This window comes from Chaetura pelagica, unplaced genomic scaffold (genome assembly GCF_000747805.2).
Source record: "Chaetura pelagica isolate M959 unplaced genomic scaffold, ChaPel_1.0 scaffold265, whole genome shotgun sequence".
NCBI classification, from domain to species: domain Eukaryota; kingdom Metazoa; phylum Chordata; class Aves; order Apodiformes; family Apodidae; genus Chaetura; species Chaetura pelagica.
Genome location: NW_009953449.1, coordinates 1122212 through 1139711, shown reverse-complemented (window position 1 = coordinate 1139711; position 17500 = coordinate 1122212). Strand labels below are relative to the sequence as shown.

At 38.3% G+C, this 17500-nt stretch overlaps 1 protein-coding gene across 1 annotated transcript in view; it reads right to left on the bottom strand.

Moving 5' to 3' along the window:
* POLA1 (polymerase (DNA directed), alpha 1, catalytic subunit) overlaps positions 1-17500 on the bottom strand; it is a 202571-nt gene that overhangs the window by 66061 nt on the left and 119010 nt on the right. The gene's annotated exons all lie outside the window — the stretch shown is intronic.

The window sequence follows — 17500 nt, the reverse complement described above, 5'->3', positions numbered from 1 at the left end:
CGCTTCCTTGAAATATACTGAAACCTCTGCTCTTCTCCAGTTCAGACAACATTAAGATGTAACAAAAGTATTTTATACAACTATGTAGACCAGACAGCAAGACACCACAGAGACCTGTAACAAATTAAATTTTGAAGTAAAGTGTCATTTCCTTGCTTGCACTTTAGAGGGGAAAAACAGTTTTAGGTTTTTTTGATGACAGCCAGAAGCTTTTTCTTTTCCTATTTTATTAACAAATAATCTTTTTATAGAAAGCTATCAAGAATCCAATGTAAACTGACTCATTTAGGAAACACTAACATTTTGCTGAGTTGAAATGAAATAAAATCTGAGCCAGCTTGCTCTATGTCAGCTCAGGAAGAAAACGCAAAAGGCTTCACTTAAGACTACACAAGAAAGAATGCTTCTGGGACTGGTAAGGATGTACCTTCTGTACCAGCTGCAATCACAGGTCAAACCAATGCCAGATCTCATCTCTAAAAATCACTAACAGCAGATACTTAGGTAATAGTGTATGAGAAAGCACACAGTGAAAGTTTTCCAGAAGATTTTCCCAGCTTTTCAAAATGGCTTAAGGACCTCCTGATTCACTATTTTTATAATCAGTGGTTATGCATGCATTACTATTCTCATTCCAATGAGTTTCAAGTGCTTTTCAAACCAATGTAAACATTTATCACCTACAACATCCTGCAGAACAACTACACACTATATGAAAAAGTATCTCATTTTTCCTGAATACACACAATATTTTTTTCCTTTTTTTAATGCCTTCTGCTTCTTTTATCAGGAGACACTAGGAATAATCACTCTGCCTTCACCTTCTCCATGCCAGTCACGATTTTATAGACAACCATCACATCATCTGCAATCAAACTCTTTTCCAAAACTCAGTCCTAATTTACTTAGTTGTTCCTTGCACGGAAACCACATCTTTATTGTCCTCTGAATCTTCTCCAGCTTTCTTGAAATGAGAGGGTGGGGGGACAAATACGGGCTGAGATGGAACCAGTATTGCACACCATATTCAGGATGCTAGACAAACATGATTTTTTACAGAAATAAGACTGTGTTTACCATATTTTTATCTGCTCCTTTCTTTCCTCAAGTTTTGGTTGCCTGGAGCACTACTGAGCATTTGAGCACTGAGCAGTAATTTCCAGAAAGATACTTCTTATGATCCAAGAATTATAATTTTATTAATCGCTAATAAGTCAATAAATACATTGTATGCAAAATTATGACTGGGTTTTTAGCATCTGCATCATTTTACACTACTTGGCAGAGGATTTAATCTTCCATTGTAAACTGAAAAGTCAACTTGGTATCACAGAGTCTTTCTGCAATTCTTCTCAAACAGTTGCTGCTTTTACCACCCCTGAGCAGTTCAGCACTGTCAAATTCTGCATTTCAGTTTCTCAGCTGCTGATGTCTCTACTGGGAAAAATGACTGCTAATTTTTGCCTCTGTTTCCAAAATTTGTTTTTGCTGTTCCTGCAAAGAGGTTTAATCTAACTATACCATGATTCCTGGGATTTTGAAAAAAATATTGCAAATCAGAGGAAAACTGGAAAAGGTGCTTGCTTCTCACTGGCTCTTTAACAAGCTGTCCCAACACTATGCTCTGGCAATCACTTCTACAAAATTTCCTCAATGGCAACTCAGGTTTCCAATTATTATTACATTTCCTCCCTTCTAGCTTCCACAGCACTACTCAGAGCACTGTTGTTACTATCACCATCTTGTAAGTCAACCATGTTATAAGTCAGTAACAAAAACCTGCAGTCGTATACCTGGTTTTCATCTCCTGGAGATCCTGGTTTGCTGGCAAAGCAATTTGTTTTAGTAAGACATTACTTATATTTTCTTTACTCACTGGCATGGCCAAAACTGAATCTGTATTTTGTACCTCAGTACCACTGTACTAATTCAATATGACTATTTCAGTAGCTTAACGTTAGATATTTGAGTTACTTTATTATGAATGCTTTGGAACTGTGTGGAGGGATACATAAACTTTACTTTCCCATTTTACAAAACCTTGTTAAAATGGGATTTTACTTTTTACTCTGAAAGGGCTTTTATTTTTTTAATTTGTTTTTTCTTTTTTAACTTTTTGTCAACGTCTTCCCTATAATTTACTTGAGTATGCAGAGACTTATTTGGGTTTTTTTTTTTCTTTTGCAGCTTTTTCTTTAAAGGATCAAATAATCTGAACACTGTGTTCTTTCATGTTTGTCAGCTTTCCCCCTTTCGTCAACTTAAAAATGTTTTCTTCTATAATCTTTTCAAAAGTGCTAGAAGTCTGATTCAGTTTTTGTTTCTTTTTTAATATGAAACCTCAAATTCTTTCCAAGTAACTTAATTTATTCCAGAGACTTGTCATATTTCACCATTCTCTAGCCATATTATAGCCTCAGTATTATCCCACTCGGTGCCAAGCCCATCAAAACAACTCCTGTTGCTTGCAGTGAGGAGCTTTTATGTCCAGACCAGAAAATCTTTGTGGGGAACTTCACAACAACAGCAAGGTATACAGCTCAATCTAAAATGTGTGCTCAAGTCCATAACACAGAAATGGAGAGAATCCATTAAGATACACAGTTAGGGTTAATTTCACCCAACTTCAGATATGTGATACCTAGACTAAGCTATTTGCCCTATGATCCAGTTATAGGAAATAGAGGAAGAAAAAAGCATCTCCAAAAAGCAATCCACCTAACAGATTCTGGGATGATGCAAACCCTGCTCTAGGTTCTCTTAATAAAATAAGGGTATACTTAATGGCAGAGCAAGCATTTTGGAAACAGTATGATCAGTGTATCTGATCACTACGTTTTGAGTTTGATTGTTATGCAGATAAACAACGTAAATAATTACATATTTAATACTGCATGCTGAGAAAATTCGAAGAATTCAGAAATCTTGTGCAAGAGACCAAAATTAAATCCTCAGACATGTTGCCCTACCAGTCCTAGTACCACTCTCATTGTCACATATAAATTACTTATGACAGATATTTCACAATGACATTAGAAAGACAGACAGCACTCAACAGAACTAAGCCAGTTCATCAGCAGATCCTCCACCATGAAAAGTCTTAACTTAGGACCTGGCCTAACATGGACACCTGACCTGTGTCTTCTGGATTCAGCAAACACAAAAGACCCTCAAGTGAAAAAAGATAAGTTTAAAAGAGCTTAGCTTTAGTTTTGCAAATGAACACAAGATTTATTTCTAGAAGTGGGGGGGTGTTTACCTGTTGTCTCACATTTTTAAAATAACCCAATTTTAACAGACATGGGAGTAACATTCTACCAAAAAAGCCACTGTAGGATATCACTGAGATCTTCAGTCACTCACTTAAGTAAGTACTGAAAATACACTGGAGCCACTATAAGGGAAAACAAAAACATTTCCAGAAAGGATAATGAATTGCCACAAATCTTTCACTAAGTTAATTATTGAAGACAAAAGCTATGTTCTGTGTGGAAAGATAGGCCATATTTGCTTATTATGTGGTGTCTCTACCCTCCTGTGAAACACCTGGTAGCAGCCCCTCACAAACAGGGCCTTAAAATATACAGCCAGGCAGGGGGAGGTGCAGAGATGTCCTCACCTGTTCCAAAGCCCTCCTGTTTAAGAGCTAAGTGTTTCAGCTGTATCTTTTAAAGGATTCTGTGCATACAAAGAGAACACTCATGATTCAAAACATATTAAATTACTTCACTTGAACTTTAAAACAATTTATTATACTAGAAAAACAAAGTATGGATACTGCCAGATAGCAAGGTATTTTAGTTAGGGAACACAAGTGCAACTGAAAAAACAAAGCCTGGAACTGGAGCAGCATTCCAACTTCAGCTGATCAGAATACTCAAAAATAGACAGCCATGAAAATAATGCATGACAAAAGTAACAAGTGTGTTTTCTGCCCCATACTGGCATTTTAAGCTAACAATTAAGAAATGAAGGACTGTACCCCTTGCAAGGTATTGATTCTAATGTCTTATAAAAGAATGCATAGATGGTCCACCTAAACCACCACTGAATAATGACACTTGAAACAAGTTTCTTTATGCAATTGTTTCAGTGCAGCTACTGTTGAAGAAAGTCTGGGAACTTTGCTGATCACAAAATACAGGTGAAAAAAGACTGAAAAACTAAAATCAAAAGCTTAGGATAAAAATAAATATGCAAATTAACCAGCTTACTATTACACATTTTCAACTACTAAGAAATAAAGAACCAAACATACACCTTTCACTGAAAAGGACATTTCTAAATAAATGGTATTTTAAAAAATTGAGCTCTGAGTTGTTACCTACAAGGAAAAAACCCAACAAACGGGTTATGTAGGTATTAACTAAAGGTCCCCTCAATCCATATAGAAAACAGTTAATGTCTTTTGTATAGACCTCCTACCAGTTATCACTAACATTAGAGAGGTCTTTTCTTCTTTGTCACCTGCCATTTCAGGCCTTATTTGTGTTTGTTCGTACTATCCGTTAATCTCTCTTAACAAAATACAAGAATAACTGTTGCCATTATGCATGGAAATTAAACATGTAGATAACTGTGTGAAGGGGGCTATTTTTGAAAAAAGCAGTATCAGAAACATGTAGCTCTTTATGTCTCTTGTTTTGCTTTGATAATTAAGCCACAGTCTTGATTTGTTTTAAACAAAAATCTTTTCCATGGACATGCATGTTGCAATCAAATTCAACACATGCATTATGTTCTGATTCAATTTGTTCAAGTGCATCATTGTTAACCCTTATTTGATCCATGCCTGTCGTCTTCACTGACCAAACAAAACCAATCCTTAATTTCCCAGCAGCTATCACTGAGTCTGTAAATTAATTTGCAACAGATCAAACAAAATCATAAAAGGAAACCTTCAGTTTTGTTCTACTTGGTATCTACAATACTGTGGGAAATGAAATACAAGTGTATAGGGTAAAAAAAAAAAAGGAGTAACTAGTATTTCCAAACATTCTGTCTTCAAATGCTTGGTTAATTTTAAAATATAAAAAAATGTATGCAAAAAACCCCCTGCAGTAAATGTACAATGTAAAAGAAAAGCTCTGAAGAGTAATGTCCACAAACTGTAGCTAATGGGGGAAAATTTGCAAGTCAAAAGTAATTTTCTTTCTTTGTAAGTCTGTTCTTGAGAATTAGCCTCTCACATTCCAGTGATCAACAAGCATTATAAGCACTACCCCAAAATACAGAGGCAAGTGGGTTTGCAACAGCCCTTCACACAGAAGTTGCGAAAGTCAACAACATGCATCTAATTAAGCTTTATCTTGATAGTTTTTACAAATTACATTTCACAATGTATCTTAGTTACCTGTTACAGTAGCGGACTGGATGTGCTTCTCTAGGACACTTAGTTCCATATCTGTTCCTGCCTCCAGACAGTCTGGATGCTGAGGGTCTGAACAGTGCTTTAAAAGTTCACATGGAATGAAAAAATGTTGTAGTAAAAAGACGAGAGCTGCAAGCACTGAAAACTATTCAAAGGTCACTATCAGTCACTTTCGAGTTGAATTTAAAATCTAATTAGTGCTTGCTTCTCTACAATCTTACTTTCCATTTAAGACTATCCTGATGTAGATTCTTGCAAATGGAATCTTGGTGAGTGATGTCCAATATCCAGATGGCTGGGATAACAGACCTCAAGCACATTGGATCCAAAATCTGTGGCTTCCTCACAGCAGAGCTCAAATGATGGCCTTAAATCATCAAACCCACCAGAAGGTAGGAACACAACCTGGACAAGTTTCCCTAGTCAACCAGCATCAGCTTGCTGTTTGTGTCACTGATCAGCAAACCAGCTTTTGAAAGATGAATGTGAGAGACAACACAATGAAAATTTTCTGATTCAGGCATCATTGTGAGTTACTTACTAATCAAGCCAATCTAACACATAACTCTTAAAAAAAATAATTTAAATATATATATATATATTTCCACTAAATCCAAGGCCAGAAGCTTCAAATCCAATTTTCCTGTTGGTGTCCATTATTACCAATATCATTGCCTAACAGAGCAAATCTGGTTTAAGTGGTAAATTCCCTGAAAGGATGAGGTTCCACCAATACTGCATTACTGAGTAAACTATCAAATCTACTGATACGCCCCTGCAATGTTGAAAGATAAGATGTTTTTATGCAACATTTTATTTTATGTTTTTCATAGCCACAGTTGACTCAGTGACCTGAAAGTTACCAGCTCCCCTCGCAATAACTTTACATTGCAGGTGTGTTCCCCTGTCCCAACTCTGTTTTCTGTAAACATCTGAATGTTTGGGGGAGGAGACAGATTAACGTTCCTAAGTAGTATACAGCATATCAGGAATTAGAACCTGAGCCAAAACCTTTGTTTGCACATTCTTTGGCAAGTGTTTTGACTATTAGTAGTAGCTGTATCTTTTGAGAATGACATCACAATTTTACACTTGAAACACCAAAGATGGTATCAATATCAACTTAATGATGAGCTACTGCTGTGAAGTCAGGGAAGTTTTTCTACTGTGTACCAGACACTCAATTATTTTAAAGTAATTTCAACTTCTCAGCTGCCTTTTTTTTCCTGTTAGGAACAAAGAAATACTCTAGTAGTAACACTGAGTTGATCCAATGCACTTGCACTGTGCTGTTGAGAGCTCAGCAGCAACAAAAATCTGACTAACAATGTGAGAACTAGTATCATGCACTAAATTTCAGTAGACAACACAGACTTGAGTGACACCTACGTGCTACTGCTACAATCCCCAGAACACATCCCTCTGGTCAGGGATACTATAATAAACAGTGAAATAAGATTTCCCACAGGAAACTTTATTCACTTAGCAATGTGGAGCCCAGCATAAAACATGCCCATTTTTCAGAGGGAAATGTACCTGGTAAAAACCTCAGAAATCCATTTTGATGCTGCTACACACAAGAAAGGCATAGACTCATTCAATTTTTGAACGGGTTTCTCAGGGAGGTGATCATGCTGCTGTACTTGGCACTGGTGAGGCCTCGAGTACTGTGTTCAGTTCTGGGCTCCCCGGTTCAAGATGGACAGGCATAAACTAGATCAGAGTCCAATGGGGGGCTACAAGGGTGATTAAGGGACTGGAACACTTGTTTTATGAGGAAAGGCTTAGAGAAATTAGGCTGTTTAGTCTGGACAAGAGAAGACTAAGAGGGGACCTTATTAATGTTTATAAATATCTGAGGACTGAGTGTCAATAGGAAGGGGCCAGTTTCTTTTCAGTGGCGCCCAGCAATAGAACAGAGAACAATGGGTGTGAGCTAGAACACAGGTTCCACTTCAGCATGAGGAGAAACTTCTTTACTGGGAGGGTGACTGTCACAAGCCAGGACAGTGACGGAGCACTGGAACAGGCTGCCCAGAGAGGTTGTGGAGTCTCCTTCTCTGGAGACTTTCAAAACCTGCCTGCATGCAGTCCTGTGTGGCCTGCCCTAGGTGGTCGTGCTCTGGCAGGGGGGTTGGGCTTGATCTCGAGAGGTCCCTTCCAACCCTCATTTTATGAAATTGCAGCATATGCTTAGAAGGGTGAAACACCTTAGGTCAGCGTAAATTCCTTCATAAATTTATCCTGCAGCTTAAATTCCCTACCCAGGGAACGCTGACTCCATGTTCCCTAGTATTTTGTTAGGTGGTGTGCACATTTGGCTCTAAATTCCAAGAAATAATGCAAATCATTTTACTAACTATTATAGTAACAAAAATTGAAATTTATTCCTGCAGCTTATACATAAATCTAACTACGGTGCATTAAAAGACCTGATTATAGATCCAGTATGGTATGTGGCTATTTGGATCACAAGTAAAGATAAGGAACTATTTCATCAGCTCCCTCTTGGCTGTTGACTTATTTTTTTTCCTATACAATAAACATTGTAGCTATTTCCTCATCAAGAATAAATAGATTACATTTCCCAATATGAGTATTTTTAGAGTCTGATGCTACCTGGTCATCCAATTTATGGAAAAAGTAAACAGGGACCACAGCATTTCACATTCCATTTCATGCTGCTTCACTTCAATGAAGTTGAAGATATTATTTCAATTTCTTTTTGAAGCACTTCCTCATTTTCAGAGCTTCTTGAGTTTTGGCCTATATAACTGATCTGAATTCAGCTGTGGAATGGAGTGGATTAAAAAAAAACCCCTTATAAAGGAAATTCCTTTCCTGGATGGTTCATTCTGTTCCTCTTGAATTCAGCATTGTCCAAGCTGATTAATGGATAGATGTGATGCTTCAGGAAAAATACAAAACTGTCTCTTAACTGAAAGAATAGTAACAAGGAGAAATGAATTGCTTTTGAAAGTGTACTACTTGAAAACAGTACAGACCCTGGAGATGGTTGGTTGTATATCCAGTGTTATTATCACAGGAACCACATTAAAGGATGTTATCAAATTGAAGCATATTAGCCAAGAACTTCCTAGTGGAAGGCAAATGACCAATCTACCACCCAATAAGACAGTACTGCTGGCAAAGGAGAAGGATATCCTCTCCAAAATAATAGCTACCGAAACCTCCTTTCTCAGAGACACTCATGTCTGTTGTCTCACTTCCCTGCTGGAAAGCTGCCAGCCCAAACTGACTCAGAAGCAACTGGTGTCAATGGGAACATCAACTTCAAAAGACTAGACTGTGAAGGTCCAAAGCAACTAGACAAACTGTAACTAAGGGCAATGTAGCTACGCTAACTTTCTACCTTAAAGAAAGCGTCAGAGGAAGTAAATACCACCTGAGTTTCTCAGAACACCACAAATTGCCCTAGCTTGAAAAAGCTGATGATACTATTATAACAGAAGCACTGATATGGGTTCCAGGTGGCCCTTACGAAAAGTCAAGCGCACTTCTCATACTTAACTGCTCTGACATAAAACAGCCAAATTAAAGATTCAAACCTAGTTCCCTTTGTATATTATGGAAAATGGACATAAACTTGAGACAATTTAGCCTACAACAAAACTCTGTCCCATAAACATACCTTTTAGAAATTCTTTCAGTACTTACATACCCCAAGGTCCTATCAATAATGCATCACTGTTGTGATGCAAAGTCAGTCACAAAATACTATATGCCTATTTCTAGGCTACTGAAAATATAAGTTTTCAAGAATGATATTTTGTGATTTGGATACTCCAAAATAATAGAACTCAAATTACTTTCCAAACCAGAACTGAAAAATAATTTAAAAGAAACCACTCAAGACTGAAAAGACCCTTCCTTAATCTCTAAAAAAGATTACCCTAGAAAATACTACTCTCGGCAGTGCCTGTCATATCAGTTTGACTATTAAAAAGTTGGGGGGGTGAGGGGGCGCAGGGAAAAGCCAAAGCAGGAGATAATGGAAGAAACAAGATATGTACCCTGCCCCCACACCCCCTAAGAACCCAAATGCTCATACTAATTTTAAAAATGCTTTACCAAATGAGACAGAAGTGAAAAATATCTTATAGGTCAACATAAAAGTTTTATGTTATTAAAAATTGATTGTTTTTTTTTAAGACATCTTTAAATGTACAGTCCTATTTAATTTCATACAAGTTATTTGAAACTTATTGATCTCATTTGTGCAAAGACCACGCTCTTTCATCAGTCTGCTGAAAGGGTAATAGAACACTCCAAACCCTTATGATAGGTTTGATGCAAACAGTGGCCCTCATTTAAACACACTTAATAGCACCACAGGTGGACAAATTCCATCCTTAACAATTGTACATTATAAACTAAATTAGCAAGTATGTTCTGCTTTGCTTCACATCAAAGCCAATACCTTACTTGTCTTATCTTTAGTACAGTATGGTTCTAGGTACCAAAATACATGACCCAAAACATTAAAAAGTGGAGAACAAGTGTTCATAGGTTAACATACTGCTCACAAAGAGAACCAGGAATTACCAACAATTTTATTTTACTTAAGACAATATGAAAACAGCTAAACTGGATTTCAAAAAAAAATTGGGAGAAGGTATGCTTAAAATGTCTACGTATGGAAAACTACATTTAGAAAAGGATAAATGAAAGGTGTTGTGTTTTTCTATGTGGAGACCTAAAGCTTCTAGAAGGATATTCAAGCCCATTCTGCAAATTCTTCTTTCTATTCATCTAACTCAAAGCAAGACATGTTACTAGGCTAACAGGTCACAACTAAATACAGTACCTTGCTTCAGAAAAAAATGTGCTTGTCAACTGAGCACAAAGAGCTCATACAGCCCATCCAGGTATTGCTTGTTAAAGAATCCAGCAACATACAAACAGTAAGAACTCAAGATTTCTTAAAATCTGTGCCTCTACTTCAATTAGAACACTAAAAACACTCAACTCCCCCCACTTCTTCCACAATTCTGCTCTCTTCCCTCTCCCCTCAAACATTTGTACAGTCCTTGAAATTCTTCCTCTGTCTCAGACTTGTCTCACAGGAAGTTCAGGATGACATTAACACATAGTTCCCAACACAAGAGCTTTTATTCATATATGTGGCAGTAACAACAAGGTTTCTCAACTCACATATACATTTCAAGTTGGTAAAGAGACTAAAAGATTGCTTATGTGAAACACTTGTCTTTGCAATATAGTTATGAACATCCCTAAATACTGAAAGAGTTAATACAATCCTGAAACCTTTTAAAATTATAATGCACATACAGACAGATATGTAAGTTTAGAGGAGCTCAGTGGAGCGAAAGGCAATGGCAAAGAAAGTGGTCTTAACAGTCTGGTCACCTTAAACTAGAAAAGTTTGAAGCACCACTAAACAGTGTTTGTTCATTTAAGTTTAATTATTTTCTCCTTGAGAATGGCACTAATGAAACTGAATATCTTTCATGGTTTCGAAGAGCAGTCTGAATGGTCTGTAAACAGGACTGGGGGCAGACAAGGGAACTGGTTGAGCCAGGGGGTTGCTAGGTAATACAGAATGTAAATCCACAAACTTCTTCAGGTTTACTTTGCTTTCAAACTGCTCTCACCAAGGCTCTCCAAAGTTTTAAGAATTAATTTCCAGGTAGCTATGTAAAAACAAAAAGTAGAATGATTAAAAAAGAAAAACCCTTAATCCTCTTCACCCCTTCCCTTGCCCACCCCAACAGGAAAAAACTGAAAGGAGGAAAGGAAATTCACAGCTTTAAAGCGCAGGAAATCCATCAAGTGTTTTGAACACAGTGACGGGAATAGGACATTCCCTCTATATACTTGTATGCAATTGTTGAGGTCTGATGATTATAAAGAACTTTCAATCTTTTCACATTCATTTTTACTTTCAGAGATATAAATAAAAATTATTTCTGGAACATCAGCTCCTTAAAGCACTTAAACTGCAAAGTAAGTAATATTTACTAGTATTTCCACTACAGATTACAAAAGGAAACTTTTCAGCACAGCCATGTGTTCCTACTCCCATCCCTTTCAGGGATGTGGTTATTTTTTTTTTCTTTCTTTCTTTTTTTTTTTTCTAAAGTATCTGATCAGAGATTGTCCAGTAAGAGCACTTTATTAGATCATCAGTCAGAGGGTTTTACAAGCACCAAGAGCCATGGGCTCAAATGCAGCACATCAGTTTTAATAGCCGAAGGTCTAATAGTAAACTGCAGATACTGCTGAGAACTTTCCATGCACTAAACTCTTGAAAAAGCACCATCTCTCAAGCTTAAATGCAGCTGCCTCTTTCAATGCCGCAAATGGGTAAATTTGACAAAAAAGCCACCATTAAGACTACATGAAAGGCTCAAGACAACATCCTTTCAATGCTTTGTACTTCAGTAATCAGATGTACTTACTCACCCCCTCCCCCAAACCCGATCAAGAACTATTTCTGAATGGTAGGAAATAATTCCACTTTGTACATCTTTTAGTTAATCAAGACTTTCTATTCAGCAATTTGACCTTTTGTTCAAAACAGGATTATCAGTTTTTTCGCCAGTTACCAAGGGCGACTCGCATGGTGAACATAATTGCAATAATTTGCAAAACACCATGGCAACCCACATTACAACTAGGTAAATACTGGTCTTTTGTGCTACATTGTTATTTTCAGAGATGCTGAAGTCAAAGAACGAATGACAAATGAACACAAAATTTATATTTGCTTTGTCTCAAAAGAGAAGAAAATTGATAACAAGAATTGGGGGGAAACCGACTACAGCTGTAATTTCTAACTTGATTAATTAGGATGGTAACAGTCCTTAACAGTATATTCAACAAACAGCCCTGACTTAGTCTCTCCACCCACCTCTCTTTCTACACTACTACCAGTAACCCCCCACCCCAGACAAATTTTTTCAGCTAGGAGAACAAACAACTCCATTTGCTCTTTTCTTCAACTTAATGGAATCCTTAATTACAGAATATTGTTCTCCTGCTCTTCATTACACTGAAAACTGAAAGTGAGAGATAAAGGAGGAAGAAGACAGTGCCAAGCAGACAGGGTAGCTACAGTCATTTTATCTGTCTTTGCTGTTTTTGTCCACAGCAGACCTAAAGATGAGATGGCATTTTTAAATATTTGTTTGTTTAAATATTAGCAGCTGCTGTATACCAGATAATTAAGTAAACTATTTAGTGCTCAAGTTCTCTAACTGGCAGCATTAGTAAGACATGAAAGCTTAAGAGAAGTCATGAATAAAAATCAAATTCAGAGCGGAAGATTAGCAAGAAAAAAATTCTTAAAATTATCAAACTGGGTGGTTTCTAACAGAATATCTACTGTATTAAAACATTTGCCTATTAATATTATATACTTTATAAACTAGTAATTTTTAACCTATTTTCTTAATAATTGTAAAGAACAGCATAGGCATTTATTAAGACTTCAAGAAGTCATGTTAAAAATAATTATTTAAGAAATATGTTACAAATAAAAAAATAATTTAGCTTAAGAAAAAAACCTGCTGAAAACAGTTGACTGCATGTTGCTAATTGACTTAATAATAAATTTGCTATATGCTGGGACATGAGTTCTGTGCTGAAACATTTATTATGGCACAGTGAACTGACTGACTGGTTGAGAGCTTAATTTTCATGACACCATAACCACAAGTTATGCCCAAACTCTGTCATCAGTTGTATGAATATAGTTCCTATGCAATGCAACAGCACTCTTCAGCAGTGGACGTTCACTTTATGTTCACATATAGAGTACACGAAAAACACATGAAGCTGCAAGCAGCATGAAATCAGAAGCCAGTGAAATCTGCCCTGTGTGTCAATTTACAGTGAAACGACTATGCCTGTATTTTCATTCTCATGCAAGGAGTGGATTGCTATTAGAATAAACGAGGCCCGCAAAGTGAACAAGACTACTGCTGCATCCCTATGTAGTGTGAACACTGGAGAGAATGTAGCAAACTGAAAGAAAGAAATTAAAGTACTAGAGGCAGCTGAATGTGGCCCCAGGGAGCTGAAAGGCTCTGCTGCCTATGCTACACAGATTCTCCATGCTGCTGGACAAGTCACTTCCAGTTTATCAAAGAGACTCACAAGTAACAATCACCTAAGGGATCAGTCTGTTTTACCAAAATTGGAAGGTCTACACTGCTGAAGTTTGAGAATACCCAATTCAAACCCAAAAGCTGTGCTTCAGGCAGCTACACAATACTACACACCGAAAAATTAGGTCCTTTGCTTCACAAACTGGGCACCCAAACTTACGGGCACAGTTTGACGTTCATTTCCCTATGCCTCATTTCTCTGAGAAATAAAAATTATAATTGGTCCCCCAGCCTTACATGGCTCTTGCAAAGAGGTTCTTCAAGAGTCATTTGATCCTACAGTGAAATGTGCTACAGAACACTCCATGAGACAAACAAATTATTCTAGGCAAAGTTTCAGAGTGCACTCAGTAAAGTAAAGGGCACCCACTAAGCAATGGAGAGAAACAAATACAGATTAGCTGTTCATCTAATGAGTTTTGTCCAACCAGTATGTTGCAGTGTGCTGAAAAACAGACAGAATGGGATAACATCACACATAAATGACCTGGATTAAAATGAAGTAAGCAGTATTAATTCTAGGATTTTTTACAACTTTCAAATGTCCAACTCTGAAGTATCGGGAACTCTCTTCTATTTTAAAAGAAAAATTTAAAAAGCCATTTTTCTGCCTGCTCTTCATCAAAATAGGGTTTAAAGGAAAACACAGCTTTTACTGCTTGAAATAAACAGAGTAGCCCTTAATAACAATGAATTTCCACCTCCTCTACAAGCTACACATTTTGCCCAGTATTTGTGAATTGCAAACACTAGCAAAAACTTAGGAATTTTAAAATATTTTTTTTAATTAAACCAATCACATTCACACCTAATTGCTTGTTTTTCATGTCCAGTTTTCATAGGCGATCTTTAACCAAGCCTACCTCCTCATGCTATTTCAAACCTATCTGCCCAGCCAGGTGCTCATCCAGCAGAAACCCCATTTCAACATTCTAATTCAGCTAATTCGCTCATTTCAGCTGCTTTGCTTTTAGTTTCCTCTACATTCACCCAGGTCCAGCTCCAGTCTCATGTGCCAGTTTTAATCTCTTTACTCATCCATACTCAATTCTTGCAATCATGCTTGGGGTTGGGGGGTTTGGTGGGGGTTTTTTAGTGGATTTTTTTTTTTAATCATGCCTAGCTTTTGCTCTATACTAAAATAATTTTTTTTAAGTTTCATAAAATTATCAAATCTAGATTAATTTTCATAGGATGACCAAAACCACCGAAACACCACAACACACAAAGCAAGAGAAAAGAGGATGGCAGGATGTACACTCTTCCTCATAGCCAAACTTCTAGGCAACAGCACTTGCATTTCAGGTACAGTGAAATGACCTGGGCAACTTTAACACTGCTTTACTGCAGTATCATGCAGTAAGCAAGTGATTACGTATCAAGCACTTTCACACCTGCGTGCTTCAATTAAACTGGTTTACATTACATCAAATTTTCTCCTTTCCCATTCATTCCCATTCACTGAATGAAGTTCAACAAGGCCAACTGCAAGGTTCTGCACTTGAGGCAATCCCAAGAACAAAATACAGGTTGGGTGAAGAATGGATTGATAACAGCCTTGATGAGAAGCAGAGTTGGTTGATGGGAAGCTCACATAAGTGAGCAATGGGCACTTGCAGCCCAGAAAGACAGCTGTGTCCTGGGCTGCACCAAAGAAGTGCAGCCAGCTTTACTTGGCTCTTGCAAAACCCCACCTGGAGCACTGTGTCCAGTTCTGGAGCCCCTAACACAGGAAGGCCATAGAGCTCTTGGAGCAAGTCTAGAGGTGGGCTATGATCAGAGGGGCTGGAGCACCTCTCCCATGAAGACAGGCGGCGACAGTTGGGGTTGTTCAGCCTGGAGAAGAGACGGCTCCAGGGAGACCTTATAGCGGCTTCCCAGTACCTGAAGGGGCTATAGGAAAGCTGGGGAGGGGCTTTTTACAGGGGCATGTAGTGAGAGGACAAGGGCTAATGGATTAAAACTGAAAGAGGGTAGATTTAGGTTAGACATTAGGAAGAAATTATTTTGTGTGAGGTGGTAAAACATTGAAACAGGTTGCCCAGAGAAGTTGTGGAAGTTCCATCCCTAGAAGTGTTCAAAGCCAGAGTGGGTAAGGTTCTGAACAACTTGGTGTAGTGGGACCTGTCCATGCCAATGCAGGTGGTTTGGATCTAGATGATCTTTAAGGTTCCTTCCAACCCAAACCATTCTATGACTTTATGATTCATTCCTACTCAGATGACCACTAGTATGCATAAGTTTAGTTGCTTGTGTCCTGGTTTGAGCCAGGATGAAGCCAATTTTTCTTTTTACTGATTTTTTTTTCCTTCAGTAAGCTTTCTTGTAACTAGCAACAGTGTGTTCTGCTAGGCTGATAAGACAGTGGAATGTTTTTCTAACTACTGAGGCTTCAAGGCTGCACCTGCACTCTGCCAGCTCAGACACTATGGGGAGATCTGTGACCCCCCCGTAGGAGGCTGAGTTAGACGGACAGCAAAATTGGCCAAAGATATTCCATTCCATATATCTACGTAAGCTCAGAGGAAGGTCAGAGATCACAGAAGACAACTTCCTTCCTTCTTCTTCTCCCCTTCTCTTCCGTCCATGGCCGGCGTCCAGGGAGGACTCTGTTCATCCATCACCGTCGATCCTCAGGCTTGATCTCTCGTGACCCCCATAACTCTCTGCTCTTCTCCAGCAGCAGCTCCAGGATTCCTCGGGACTCTTCCCAGTTCAGGGAAGTGCTGTGGGAGTTGCTGGGGTGGGGGGAGGCGAGAGGCTTTTGCCCATACCTGAATATATATCTGTATATAATTGTATATATATGTTCTTGTATGATTCATTAGTGTTTTAATTAAAGCTGTGTAGTTTAGTTTTCAATCCAGCCAAGTCTCTCTCTTTTTCTCTCTCTCCTTCCCTACCTGGGTGGGAGGGGGAGGGGATCGAGAGCATTGTTGTCGGACCTGAGTCAAACTGTGACAGCTTGGTAGACCTCACTAGACAGGCTCATTTATTAAGATGGGTACGCTTTAATTGCCACTTCCGGCTTTATAGCACTTTCAGTTGTAGTAACTACTTCCGTAGCATACTTTATTCTGAGATAATAAACTTATACTGTCCTACTTAATACATCTTAAATTACTCCATCTTCTTCCTGCTGCTGTTACTCAATGAAACTGAGCATCAGACATGACACTCAAAAGTCTCTAAAAAAACTTTGGTAAGTCTTCTCAGATGGTCAGGTTTCCTCCCTTAGCCTCCTGTCACCGTTTGACTCAGGTCCGACAACAACGCTCTCAATCCCCTCGCCCTCCCACCCAGGTAGGGAAGGAGAGAGAGAGAGAAAAAGAGAGAGACTTGGCTGGATTGAAAACTAAACTACACAGCTTTAATTAAAACACTAATGATATAAGAAAATATATACAATTATATACAAATATGTTCAGATATGAGCAAAAGCCTCTCATCTCTCCCCACCCCTAGCAACTCCCACAGCATCTCCTGAGCTGGGAACAGCCCTGAAAAATCCCGGAGCTGCTGGAGAAAGCGCAGAGTGAGGAGGGTCAGGAGAGCTCGAGTCTGGGGGTTGACAGTGATGGATGGACAGACTCCTCCCCGGATGCTGGCCATGGATGGAAGAGAAGGGAAGAAAAAGAAGGAAGGAAGTTGTCTTCTCTGATCTCTGACCTTCCTCTGAGCTTACATAGATACATGGAATGGAATATCTCTGGCCAATTTTGCTGTCTGTCTAATTCAGCCTCCTATGGGGGGGTCATAGATCTCCCCATAGTGTCTGAGCCGGCAGAGATGTGACTTCGAAGACCCAGAAGTTAGAAAAACATTCCATTCTTATCAGCCTTAGTTAGGATGCACTGGTGCTAGTTAAAAGAAAGCTTACTGAAGGAAAAAAGTATCAGTAAAAGGAAAACTGGCTTCATCCAGGACACCTCCCTTCAGCTACTCATCCATTTCTGCAAATACTTTCAACACCTGC